Consider the following 13,708-nt stretch of genomic DNA (forward strand, 5'->3'; position numbering starts at 1 on the left):
AATTGGATACCCAATACGCAGAATTGAGAGTTGGGATGGGTTCTGTCGGAGATAGGGGAGCAGTGGGTGAAGTCTTCCAGAGAAAGGGACCTGTTCTGGTTCGCTCTGCTTTCCTCCTATCACTTCCAAGCTCCTTAGCTTGGGAGATTCATCAAGAATTTCACCTCTGAATTTGGTGTTAGCTGGGCAGAGCTCTGTTCTTTGTCAGGCAAGGGTACCCTTGTTCTAAACTGGAGGTTACCTGATCCCTCTTCGACCCTGACTGGGCCTTCCTCACCTAATGCACACCAGGAGAGGCCGTTCCTCATGTCCTCTGTATCCTGTAGTCTCCCTAGAGATGCTAGTCGATTCTAGATCCGCACTGCCCACCAGTGTCCCCACGCACAGCATGGTGGCACCAGGTTCTGCCGGAATCGCTTGTGTGTTTATCTCAGACAGGCTGCCCCTCACTTGTCTGTCACTGCCGTCGGGTTGCCTTCCTGCCCTTCTGGTACGTTCACGTCACGACTAACAGAAGTCACTTCTGCTCTTCGGCACATAGCTATGCTTCCGAGTGCATCCTTTTCTGAACTCTGTCATGTTGTTAGTCGCTCAGTCGTGTCTGACTCTTTGGACCCCATGGACTGTAGCCCACCAGGCTCCTCCGTCCATGGGATTCTCCAGGCAAGAACACTGGAGTGGGTTGCCATTTCCTCCTCCAGGGGATCTTCCTGACCCAGGGATCTAACCCGCATCTCCTGCATTGTACACAGATTCTTTACCATCTGAGCCACCAGGGAAGCCGCCTCTGCTAATACAGGCTTTCTCATAGTTTCATGTTTGCGATCATGTCCACATGCCCTTGTTGCCTGCATGTCTCTGAGACATTGGTTGTGTTTGTGTGTATCAAATACAACATCAAATGGAAACTCCAACTCACACAGTAACTTTTTGAGTTACGGTTGCAAACATATTACATTTCTCATGGCTTTGAGATGTTGGTATATGATTACTTTTGGGCATGCAAAATAAATTTTAACCAGAATTAAAACACATTTCATTAGTTAGATAGTATTATAATTGTATGATGTGTCTCCTTTCTCTAAGTTGGAACTCACCTTTTATTTCATGTTAAAAAGATGACATTTTAGATCCACAAAGTTTAACTTTAAACATGCACAGCTTATCCTAGAAAATGAAGGCCTTTCCTAGAGGGAAGTAGGTGAAATAAGGGAAATATTGGCTAACCTGGACTTACAGGCACCACTTATTATGACAGAAAAAGATACCTATACAGCATTATTGACTTCTGCTTTGATCCAGGTTAAGCAAGAAGAACATAACCATTTAAGCTTCATGTTGCCAACATATCCATCCAACCACCAAGTCATTCTACACATAAAAATGGAATGCATATGATGTATTAAACACTGTTCAAGGCTCAGAGGAACTGACGGTAAACAAAACATAAATCTAGCCTCATGGAATTTACTCTCTGCTTAGGAGAAAGACAATAAACACACATATACCATGTCAGGTGGCTATAAGTGCCTTTAACACCCATAAAGGTGGGTAATAGGATGAAATGAAGGTGCTGTGTTCTGTAAGATGGTTAAGAAAAACCTCTTTATGTGCAGAGAGCTTTAGAAGTGAGGGATTAAATCAAGTGACCATCCAGAGAAAGCCTGTTTCAGGCAGAGGCTCCGGGATGAGAGTCAGCTGCCGTGTCAGCAGAAGGGCAGGGGGGACGGGGGAGCAGGCAGCGGTGAGGTGAGGTGGACCACACATCCTTCTGTGCCTGCCAGAACCCCAAGATCTTATAGATCTTGAGTATGTTTCTATCTTCCAGAGCTTCCTTTTAGAATAGAAATGCCCCCAAGGAAACTGAGACTTCAAGGTCATTCTCATTGTCATGTTCACTGAAGATTCACGGAGAACCAGCAAAGATTTGATTTCAGGAAAATAAAGTGTCTAGGTGGTAAATTAAGAAGGGGTAACATTATCATAGAGCAGAGTGTGATACTGTGCGTGAGAGGGTAACAAGTTAATTTGATATTGGAGAGAGTTGTGTTTTGCCTACCCTAATTAATTCCCCTTAATTCCCTCTTTCTTTCCTGGAGGAAATTTTGGTTGATAGCACATACTTCAGGGGGTTCCCAAGTGGCGCTAGTGGTAAAGAACCTGCCAGCCAACGCAGGAGGCATAAGAGACGCAGGTTCGATCCCTGGGTTGGAAAGTTCCCTGGAAGGAGGGTATGGCAACCCATTCCAGGATCCTTGCCTGAAGAATCCCATGGACGGAGGAATCCGGTGGGCTGTAGTCCATCAGGTCATAGGGTCACAAAGAGTCAGACAGGACTGAAGCGACTTAGCATGCGCACATGCACATAGTCCATTCCTAAGCCACGGCCGTTTGCTCTGAGAAAATGATCTTCCTCCAGGCTCAGGAGGGTAGTATGTCTTTCGTAGTTTGAGCAAATCTTGTTAATCCCATTTTCATTCTGCCCAATAAAACAAGAAGAAAGGACTGCTTTGGGGCAGAAGCTTCTAATAAAGATTATTTAAAGATACAGTATGAAAAGGAGGTTAATTCCAGATATTGGTGGGTGAACGTGAGGTGGCTACTGCAGCCATCTTGTGGCCATGAGGACAGCTGTCAGCATGCTGAGGATGGCTTGCATGGTTGTGTGATTAACCCTGCACCGTCCACTCATGGGGATTTCTTGCCTCTTGCTGCAGAAAAGAGTTCCAGAATCCACACCAAAAGGGGAATAAACCCCAAGACTATATGTTGTATGCTTGTGATAACAAACATAAAACAACCTATGTATCTATCAATATGTGCTTAGTTGCTCAGTCCTGTCTGACTCTTTGTGACCCTATGGATTATAGTCCGCTAGGCTCCTTTGTCCATGAGATATTTCAGGTGAGAATACTGGAGTAGGTTGCCATTTTCTCCTCCAGGGGATCTTCCTGACCCTGCATTGCAGGCAGATTCTTTACCCGCTGAGCCATGTATAAAGAATCATAAAATATTATAATTAAAAATGCAAATCATTAAAATCATAAATATTATAATTAATATTATATCCTAAGAGTTGTTTTCAAAGAAAATGCTCACCATATATTCTTGGAAGAAATAGATAAGAAAATATAAATATGATATTTTCTCCAGATGTCACATATATGGATGGAGACAGAAATGGACAGAGACAGAGAGAGATGGAGAGACGTATATTTTCATTATCCATAGAGAAAAAAATCCAGAAGCAAATAGACCAAATACTAATAGCAGTTACCTCTGAGCAGTAGAACGAATTGAGGTCAGATATGTGAATTTGTATTTATTTTTGATTAATTTTGCATTTCATCATTTTATAGTGACAAAGTAGAACTTTCATAGTCAGATAAAATTATTAATTTTAAAAAAATCTGTTTGATTCGTGTGCCTTTGTTAGCCTTCTCTGATACAACTTTAAAGGACTTGTTTTTGGCAGCACTATACAGCATGAGGGATCTTAGTTCCCTGTCCAGGGATTGAACCTATGCTCCTCTGCATGGGGAGAATGGAGTCTTAACTCTGGAATGCCTGGGAAGTCCCCCCTCTAATGCAACATTTAAAGTGTAGGAGTCCTTCCCATGAGCTAAGAACCTCTTGTCTCCTCGGTCCAGCTTTGCCTCAGTCTGGCTGCTACATCGGGCGCTTGCCTCCATTTGAAGGCAGTTCAGTTCAGGTCAGCTGCTCAGTCACGTCCACCTCTTTGCAAGCACAGTTTGAAGGCGAGGCAGGGGTCAAAGCACCAGTGCCTCCCAAACTGACGAGCATTCCTTGCACACTACCTTTCCGTGTCTCACGTGGGCTAGCCCTAAGCGAGTGCAGCTCTCTGCCTTTGGTTTCCCTGACTGCCTGGATGTATGATGGTGGCCTCTGGGCTCATCTGTTCCCCTCTTTGGTGAGACCACTACACACTGATGCTCTCCACAAAGAGCGATGGCAGTGACTGATCCTCCTGCATAAATCTTCCTCCAGCCCACGGGCCAGGGCACCATGAGACTAGTGCACGCGTGCAGATGGCATCAGCAAGCTCACAGCAGAGTCAAAATTAGGATGCAAGTCAGCTTGAGTCATTACGAAGGCTTGGGGCCTCTAAGCTAATTTACGGTGACCTGCGGAGGCTAAAATGAGGCAGAATCTGGACTGTTCCACCATTATGAGACTCTGGGAATGACTCCTGCGTCATTGGTGACACAGGATATTTAGAGCTGAAATCTAATATTTCAGGAGACACGTCAAGGCAGTCTTAGTGATCCTCCCTATTTCCTGGCATCAACATTTCCTGTAACCTGTCAGCCTATATATGTTGGGGTGCTCCTTGCATTGTTTATCTGACCTAGGGCAGGGAAAGGGAACGGGGGGGGGGCAACAGGTATACCTTACCTGGGCCCCCAACCTCCAGGATCTAACACTTCATGATCTGAGGTGGAGCTGAAGTAATAGTAATAGACATAAAGTGCACAATGAATGTAGCGTGCTCGAATCATCCTGAAAGCATCCCCGCCCCCCGCCCTGGTCCATGGAAAAACTGTCCTCCACAAAAGCAGTCCCTGGTGCCCAAGCGGCTGGGGACTGCTGTCAACCACATGGCACGTGTGGGTGGCGTGACTGTCACTGTAGGGCTGTCCCAAGTTGTCACCACTCAGGTTCCCCCCAACTCAGCCCGAGGCAGGGGCTGGGATACAGAGAACGTGTCTATGGAAGGAGGAACGTCCACAGTGTCATCAAGGTCACTGCTAACATGTTTGTAGGGAAAAGACAAAAGCAAAAACTGAGGTTGGTCATTGGGAATCCATTTCCCTGCGGCATCGTGAGAAGGGACAGACAGCCTATAAATTATCTCCCTGGAGGCTGAGAGCAGGAATTTGTGCCTACCAGCTCCTGTCCTCCAATACTCGGCATGGCCGTGGGGTACCCAGCTTGGCCCTGGGCTGCCCTGGCGCAGCCATTGTGCAGACAGCTGTGCCGGCAGGAACCATCCCCAGAGCTGCGGTGACCACGACCGTGTGACTTGGACCCCAAGTGCCCAGGGCTTCATCAGGTGTGTGAGCCTGAAAACAAACACGCCTTGCTTCACAACCCTTAGAAGTAGTGTTTTCTGGGTCAGAGCTTAGGGAGGTTTGGCCTCTGCGGTCTGTATTTAATTCATTTGTTAAGTACCTATTATGTTTTTGGTACTGGCATAATAAAAATGGATGAGATAGTTTTTTTTGTAAACCTTTATTGAATTTGTAATAATATCGCTTCTGTTTTGAATTTGGTTCTTTGGCTGAGAGGCTTGCAGGATCTTAAGCTCCCTGACCAGGGATTGAACCTGCACTCACTGAATTGGAAGGTAAAGTCCCAACCACCGGGCTGCCAGGGAAGTCCCTGAGAGAGTTTGTAAGATTTCCATTGGGTGCAGGAGATAAGCTCTCAACAATTAAACGTGTCACTTTCTCAAGTGAGGTGTGCATAGGTGCATACTACAGTTTCACTTGGAAAGTTGCTTTTATTTTCCAAACTGAGGAAGACTCTCCAGAGAGAGGTTAAGAGTTGGGATATGCATGTATTATCTGTGCATGAGTGTATATGCATGTGTGTGTAGATTTGCATAAAATTCTTCCTTTCAGAAGGGGAATGGTTATTTATTTTATGTTATTTATTTCTTCTTACTGTCAAATCTAGAAGCATGGCAAGATTCATGGAGTGTAAAACGATCACACAATAGACTGGTTTTAGTGAACGTGTATTTTTCTTCCAATTCAAATTTATGCCTTAGATACTTTTGTATTTTTGGTTTCCCAGGAGTTACTTGCATCCATTGAAAAAATAAAGAGCATTCATGAAGCATATTCCTAGGTTAGAATTTGTATTCAGCCAAAGAAAACCTTTGCACCTGCCGCTAAAATGTGTCCACTTCTGGGTGGAAAGCGCCAGCTGCTCCCCAGCCTCCGACGGCACGCCAGGCAGCTCAGGGCTGAGGGCGAGGCATCAGAGCCCAGGCAGATGAAACTGGTGGGGAAATTTCAAGTTGACAGAATGCAATTACCCACATTGAAATGAGGCCAGGGGCATATCAGGAGGCCGTTCCCATCTGTTGGGGAGAAGGAATACCAGATATTTAACAAGGGCAAGTGGTCAGGGTCTCAATTCTAGGAGTCATTTTAAAGGCAGGCGCTTAAAGACTAAAGGAAAACTGTACCTGTTATAAAAATCCTATCTTTCCATTCAAAAATAGATAATGTTAAAAACTGACATCCTCCCCTACCCAAAATATATAAATTAATTAATGGGAAAGAAAAAGAAATGACGCTAAAGTCTTGAGAAAATCAACCATTTCTTGCTCTGGGAGGATAGAAGTGTTTATGGATGGAGAAGTTGAAGTGCTTTTACATCAGCACCTCTTAGCAACAACAATTGGTTATTCTGGAACTGACAAAAAGAGATTTCCCAAACCAAACATATTGAATCCAACACATTTATCCCCAGTTGTAACGGACAGACCCTTCCATTACCAGCTTATGGAACAATACTATATGAGTTTTCTAGGGGTTTTGACATAGCACTGTCTCTTTACCAAGACACTAAACTCATTTTTAGCATTTCCAGCAGAAATGAATAAGCTGGGGTTGGACAGCAGCCTCTAATAGCTATGGTGTGATGGTTGCTCATCAGACCCATGGAATCCACAAGTCCATTTCAGTACCCGGGCCCCCTGCCTGTCTCCCCGTTCCAAGTAACATGTATATTTTTCTCCTGGAGAGAACAGAAGCGTCTGTCTCAGTCTCCAAGCCTCTCTGAATGCAAACATTGACACAAGCTCCCTACACCCCTCGTCAGATAGAGGTGAGGCATCGTGCACCAGGTCTGGTTGATGGGAATCCATCACCCTGAGAGAAACTGGCTTCTCGGCTTTCCTCTTGTTAATTTCTTCTCTTTATGGACCGCACACTTGGCATTTCCAGCCTCAGGGTGAAATAACGGAGCAGCATCTCTGGGCCAGATGTCTCCTTTTCCAGCCGCTCCTTTGCAGAGATGTGCCCTCCCTGGGTTTCTTTGTGCCCCTTTCCAAAGAGAGATGCCACAAGCCAGGTCTGTACCCTCTTTGCAAGGGACTGTAGGATGGTGCACTGCTAACCCTGAAAAGCTCGCAGTTCTCTTCCCCATTGGGTGTAGAGAGGAAGGGAGAGATCACCCAGTAAGGGGTCACATTCAGCACTTAAAGAAAAATTTTCCTTTGTTGGAGTGGCTCACTTTTAACTCTCTCTTGTAAAGACAGCGATCGGGGGAAACGGGGAGATGGCCGAGGCTAGAGGCGGCTGAGGTAGTGAGCTGTGGTGTTTACTGACGCTTCCACCATGCGAGGGAAAGTCCCACAGGCGGCCCGACACGCCGAGTTAGTCGCTGCATTTCTGTGTCACCATCTCTCCCCCGACCCCCAGCACACAATGGCACCATTTACCTGTCACTGCGGCAGTTAAGGTAGGAGACCAGGGGTCCCAACCTCCCAGGGTCTTCACACTTTTCTCCATCCTAGAATTCTCCTAAGAAGAGCCTGCACTGACCAGTGGCCTATCCCAGTCAGAAATGAGCAATCTTCTTAAATTCATAACTCTGAAGATATGTAGGTAGGTATTCAATGCATGCTCAGTTGCTTCAGTCATGTCCGACTCTGCAACCCCATGGACTGTAACCCATCAGGCTCCTCTGTCCATGAAAATCTCCAGGCAAGAATACTGGAGTGGGTTGCCATTTCCTCCTCCAGGGGATCTTCCTGGCCCAGGGATCAAACCTGTGTCTCTTATATCCCCTGCATTTCCAGGCAAGTTCATGGTTCTTGCTAAATTCTCACCTGAGCTTTAATCACTTTTTAAAACTAATTGGTAGAACAGACTTTTTAAATTCTACTTTTTTTCTCTCTTGATAATTTGTAGTAGCATTTATCTCTCACAAAGGAAAACAGAATTTATTAGCAAATGTTGACCCAGAGTTCTGCAAAAGTTAAAAACTTGGCATTATTATTTAGAGGTTTAGCTTATACTAATTACCTCTGAGTTTTACTAGCCCTATATAACAAGCTACCTTCTGCACATTTTATGTGAAAGCCTCTTTCCTGAAAGGATGAAAGTTGTCGGAGCAGGGAATGAATTAGGTGCTAAGTTTTATTTCCGACTAAATAATTCTCCTCCAGGTGGGGAAACTTTTAGTAGTTAAATTGCTAAAAATGAAGATTCTACACGACAAAAACAAATCTCCGAGCAGCAATTATTTGTCTATGTTCTTAGCATTTATGAGTCTCAGTCAACAGTCAGTACATTTATGATCCACCCATTACCTTCGGTCATAAACTTGCTTAAAGAAAAACGAATAATTATGCTTCCTGACTGCAGAATGAGCATAAACATCCAGAAGAGTCAAAGCCCCTGGGTGGATGGATGGCACATCTCCACTTTCAGGGATTGAACTATTGATATTTTTCAGATACTGGCCAAAGGGTCAGGCAGCCATTTGGCTTTAATTTAGTTCCACTCAGGGATGTCATCTCTAGAAGTCATAATCCACGTGGGGCTGTCACAGAAGGCAAGTATGTGTACCCCGATGCACAGTGAGGCCAAACCAATTGGAATGTTTAGAGCAAAGAAAGGTTTATTTCAGGGTTATGCAGCCAGAATGGGAGGAAACCCCAAACTGCCTGAAGAGTTTCAGCAAAGCTGTCTTTTAAAGGACAGGTGAGGGAGGGGCGTGGTTAGTTGTCGCAAAATTCTCAATGTCAGAATCCTTTGGTTCTTGTGTCTGTCCAGGTAGGTCGAGTGATAATCTTCCAATAAACCTCCAACAAGACAAGTGTTATTTTCTGTTCTACAACTTTTTATCTCTACATGAATAGAAAAGTGTTACACCCTTAAAGGTCAGACCCTTGAGAATGGACTGTCTTGTCTATTTCAGGCTATAGGCAATATTCTTAACTCAAAACAAAGTCAATAAGTTTGAGTTAAGGTTAAATACAAAGGCTAAAGTAAAAAAAACAGATCCAGTGTGGAATACAATTTATTTTTCTCCATGACAGGGGTATTCTTGGACTTCCTCAGCTTCTAGGAATAGCTTGTTTAGTTCAGTTCAGTCGCTCAGTCATGTCAGATTCTTTGTGACCCCATGGACTGCAGCACTCCAGGCTTCCCTGTCCATCACCAACAACCGGAGCTTGCTCAAAGTCATGTCCGACTGAATAGTCAGTGATGCTATCCCACCATCTCATCCTCTGTCATCCCTTTCTTCTCCTGCCTTCAATCTTTTCCAGCATCAGGGTCTTTTCCAATGAGTCAGTTCTTCGCATCAGGTGGCCAGAGTATTAGAGCTTCAATTTCAGCATCAGTACTTCAAATGAATATTCAGGACTGATTTCCTTTAGGATGGACTGGTTGGATCTCCTTGCAGTCCAAGGGACTCTCAAGAGTCTTCTCCAACACCACAGTTCAACAGTGCTGTTCCCTTATAGTCCAACTCTCACATCCATACATGACCACTGGAAAAACCATAGCCTTGACTATACGGACCTTTCTCGGCAAAGTAATGTCTCTTCTTTTTAGTATGCTGTCTAGGTTGGTCATAAATTTTCTTCCAAGGAGTAAGCGTCTTTTAATTTCATGGCTGCAATCACCATCTGCAGTGATTTGGAGCCCAGAAAAATAAAGTCAGCCACTGTTTCCACTGTTTCCCCATCTATTTGCCATGAAGTGATGGGACCAGATGCCATGATCTTAGTTTTCTGAATGTTGAGCTTTAAGCCAACTTATTCACTCTCCTCTTTCACTTTCATCAAGAGGTCCTTTAGTTCTTTTTCACTTTCTACCATAAGAGTGATGTCATCTACATATCTGAGGTTATTGGTATTTCTCCCAGCAATCGTGATTCCAGCTTGTGCTTCATCCAGTCCAACATTTCTCATGTTGTACTCTGCATAGAAGTTAAATAAGCAGGGTGACAATATACAGCCTTGACGTACTCCTTTCCCGATTTGGAACCAGTCTGTTGTTCTATGTCCAGCTTTAACTGTTGCTTCCTGACCTGCATACAGATTTCTCAAGAGGCAGGTCAGGTGGTCTGGTGTTCCCATCTCTTGAAGAATTTTCCACAGTTTGTGGTGATCCACACAGTCAAAGGCTTTGGCATAGTCAATAAAGCAGAAGTAGATGTTTTTCTGGAACTCACTAGCTTTTTTGATGTTCCAGTGGATGTTGACAATTTGATCTCTGATTTCTCTGCCTTTTCTAAATCCAACTTGAACATCTATAAGTTCACGCTTCACATACTGTTGAAGCCTGGCTTGAAGAATTTTGAGCATTACTTTGCTAGCATGTGAGATGAGTGCAATCGTGCAATAGTTTGAACATTCTTTGGCATTGCCTTCTTTGGGACTGGAATGAAAACTGACCTTTACTGGTCCTGTGGCCACTGCTGAGTTTTCCAAATTTGCTGGCATATAGTGCAGCACTTTCACAGCATCATCTTTTAGGATTTGAAACAGCTCAACTAAAATTCCATCACCTCCACTAGCTTTGTTCGTAGTGATGTTTCCTAAAGCCCACTTGACCTCACATTCCAGGATGTCTGGCTCTAGGTGAGTTATCACACCATCATGATTATCTATGTCATGAACTATTCTTGCCACCTCTTCTTAATATCTTCTGCTTCTGTTAGGTCCCTACAATTTCTGTCCTTTATTGTGCCTATCTTTGCATGAAATGTTCTCTTGGTATTTCTAGTTTCCTTGAAGAGATCTCTAGGGTTTCCCATTCTATTGTTTCCCTTTATTTCTTTACATTTAGAATATCTGAGTGCCACACAAAACCCACTGCAGCTGGGTCAACCTCAGGTATGATGCTGGTGTGATCCAGCTTGTATGATCCCATCCACCTTGGTGCAGCTTCTCTTGAAGTCAAAAAAGATGCAGTCTCAACTTAATTCAGCAGGTTCATCTTGGCACTGTGGGATCTGAGTAAGAAAGGGACCTTAAACAACCTCATTACAGCCTACATAATACCTAAGAAAACTGGGACTCCAGTTGGAAAGTCCATTTCTCCAGAGTCAGTCACTCACAGCCCAGAAGCCCTATGCATCCTCACTTTTTCTTGGGACTCTTAAACATCGTCCCTGGGGTCAGGAAAGTGGCATCGGGAAGAGGGTAAGGAATAGACAAAGAAAAGAGCGTGAGTTAGGAAATTTGCAGGAATGTATACTTTCCTTTGTAGTTCATGTGGCTTTCAGTATTCTTTGTAATTACAATCAGAAAAGATGTCAATAAATGTTTTCACCACAGAAATGTGCAGATGGAAATGAAAGGATGGGAGACAATTGTACATTTCCTAGGTCAGCACTTTTCAAACTATCTCTAGTGTGAGAGTGGTTTTTATTTCTAACTGACTAGCTGATATTTCTGCAAGTTACTAGAAAAATGAAATGCAAAATGCAGACTTTCAAACTACCAGTCCAAACTTCTTACTTCTTAGAGATGAGACACGATTCTTCTGACACATTCCTGTACAGTTGCTGGACACTCAGCTTGAGCCGTGTACTTGCTGGTCACAGACATGGAGGCTTTGTGCATCAGCCCTTGTCTAGGGACCACACTTGGATAACCTTGTCCTTCATTGCCTTTTTTCCCTTGTATTTTGCACAGTGGTCTGATTTCTCTGAATTGTACCTTTTTGATATCAAGGATGGGGGTTTAGGCATGTGTTATTCTGGAAAGCACTTCTTGTGTTGAATAACAATTTTGGAAAAATAAATTAAATATGCCCTTACGTCAAAAAGAAACAAGTTCATAATTATTTTTAAAAAAGCAGCGATGCTGTATGGATTCATATTGGGAACAGAACTGTGGCTTAAATCTCTTGAAGGGAGACCTATTTTAGAGACATGTCTGTTTCACCTGGTTTGAGTGTAAAGAGGATTAAAAATATTAGGCATACCAGTTGTCATTAAATCTAAACTCTCTATCAATTCTTGTGTCCTCCGAAAGGCCTGTGAACTGTGCCAGTGCATCCCATTAGGAGTAGGTTTGTCAGATGTAGGAAATGAAAATATAGAACACCTAGCTAATTTGAATCTCAGATAAGCAATGAAAAACTTTTGTAAGTGTGACGCAAATATGCCTTATGACATGTCGATAGTTGGGATATAGTTCTATTAAAAACATACTCACCATTTGTCTGCAATTCAAATTGAAATGGGGGTGTTGTTCGTTATAGTGAAGTGAAATGAAGTGAAGTGAAAGTAACTCAGTTGTGTCTGACTCTTTGCGACTCCATGGACTATACAGTCCATGAAATTCTCCAGTCCAGAATACTGGAGTGACTTGCTTTTCCCTTCTCCAGGGGATCTTGCCAACCCAGGGATCAAACCCAGCTCTCCTGCATTGCAGGTGGATTCTTTACCAACTAGGCCACAAGGGAATCCCCTTATGTTATATGATAATTGTAATTAGCAGTAGCCTTTCAGCTTGGACTTCTGCAACTCTGGATTTTTCTAGGAAGAAGCATCAGTCCAGCCAATCAAATCTGGCTGTATTGACCGAACTTGCTTAGCTATTGGCAGCTGAAAAGTGGATGGTCGATACAAAGTGATGATCTTTTTTTACAAAAATGTACTTCACGTGAGACAAAGTGCTACTTATCTTTCTGTACTTTGAAGCTTTTAGTTTGGGATTTTTCAAAGCTCTGGTATGGTACCACTAATGGCAAAAGCCATGGCTGAACAGTGTACTTTAAAATTTTTATTTTATTTTATATTGGAGTATAAATGTTTAATGGGCTTCCCTGCTGGCTCAGTGGTAAAGAACTCACCTTCCAATGCAGGAAGTCCAGGTTTGATCCCTGGGTCAGAAAGATCTCCTGGAAAAGGAAATGACAGTGCACTCCACTCTTCTTGCCTGGGAAATCTCATGGACAAAGGAACCTTGTGGGCTACAGTCCACGGGGTCGCAAAAGAGAGACGACTTACCGACTAAACAACAACATAATCGATTAACAATGTTGTATTAGTTTCCGTGTACTACAAAGTGATTCAGTTGTACATACACATGTATCTATTCTTTCTTAAATTCTTTTCCCATTTATGCTATTACAGAATGTTGAGCAGTGTTCCCTGTACTTACTTCTAAGAAGGGCCACTAGAATCTGCCAGCTATATCATGACCAAATTGTCTCAATGGATTGGAAATAGTGACATTCTTTGTTTGAAAATATAAAGGGAAGCGTAATGATAAACCAAAATAATAATAAAAAGTCTTGATTTCTACATTATGTAAACAAGTTGGCAGAGATGCATCAATATTTTTTATAAATAAATTCAATAAGAAACTTATAAGTACAAAGGCAGAATTTGTTGAAGTTAAGAATAAAGTCTTAAATATAAGGAAGGTTAATTTTGATCCTTTTGAACCTATGTGCTCTGCCATTGGTTGCTGTTATTTTTAAATTATTCCCATTGGATAAGATAATAGGTCTTTAGATCTTAAGTGAGAGTTTTGACTTTTTTTTTAATGTAGAATTGATGCTTCTAGACTTTAAAAGACTTAAACTTTTCTTAAATTAATGTCACAGGTAAGGAGTAAATGGCTACTTAAAATACACACATAATTTATTCTGATATCATTACTTGTGTTTGAAAATTTCCTCTCAACTAATAAAAAAAA

Source organism: Capra hircus, chromosome 22, assembly GCF_001704415.2.
Source record: "Capra hircus breed San Clemente chromosome 22, ASM170441v1, whole genome shotgun sequence".
Taxonomy (NCBI): Eukaryota; Metazoa; Chordata; class Mammalia; order Artiodactyla; family Bovidae; genus Capra; species Capra hircus.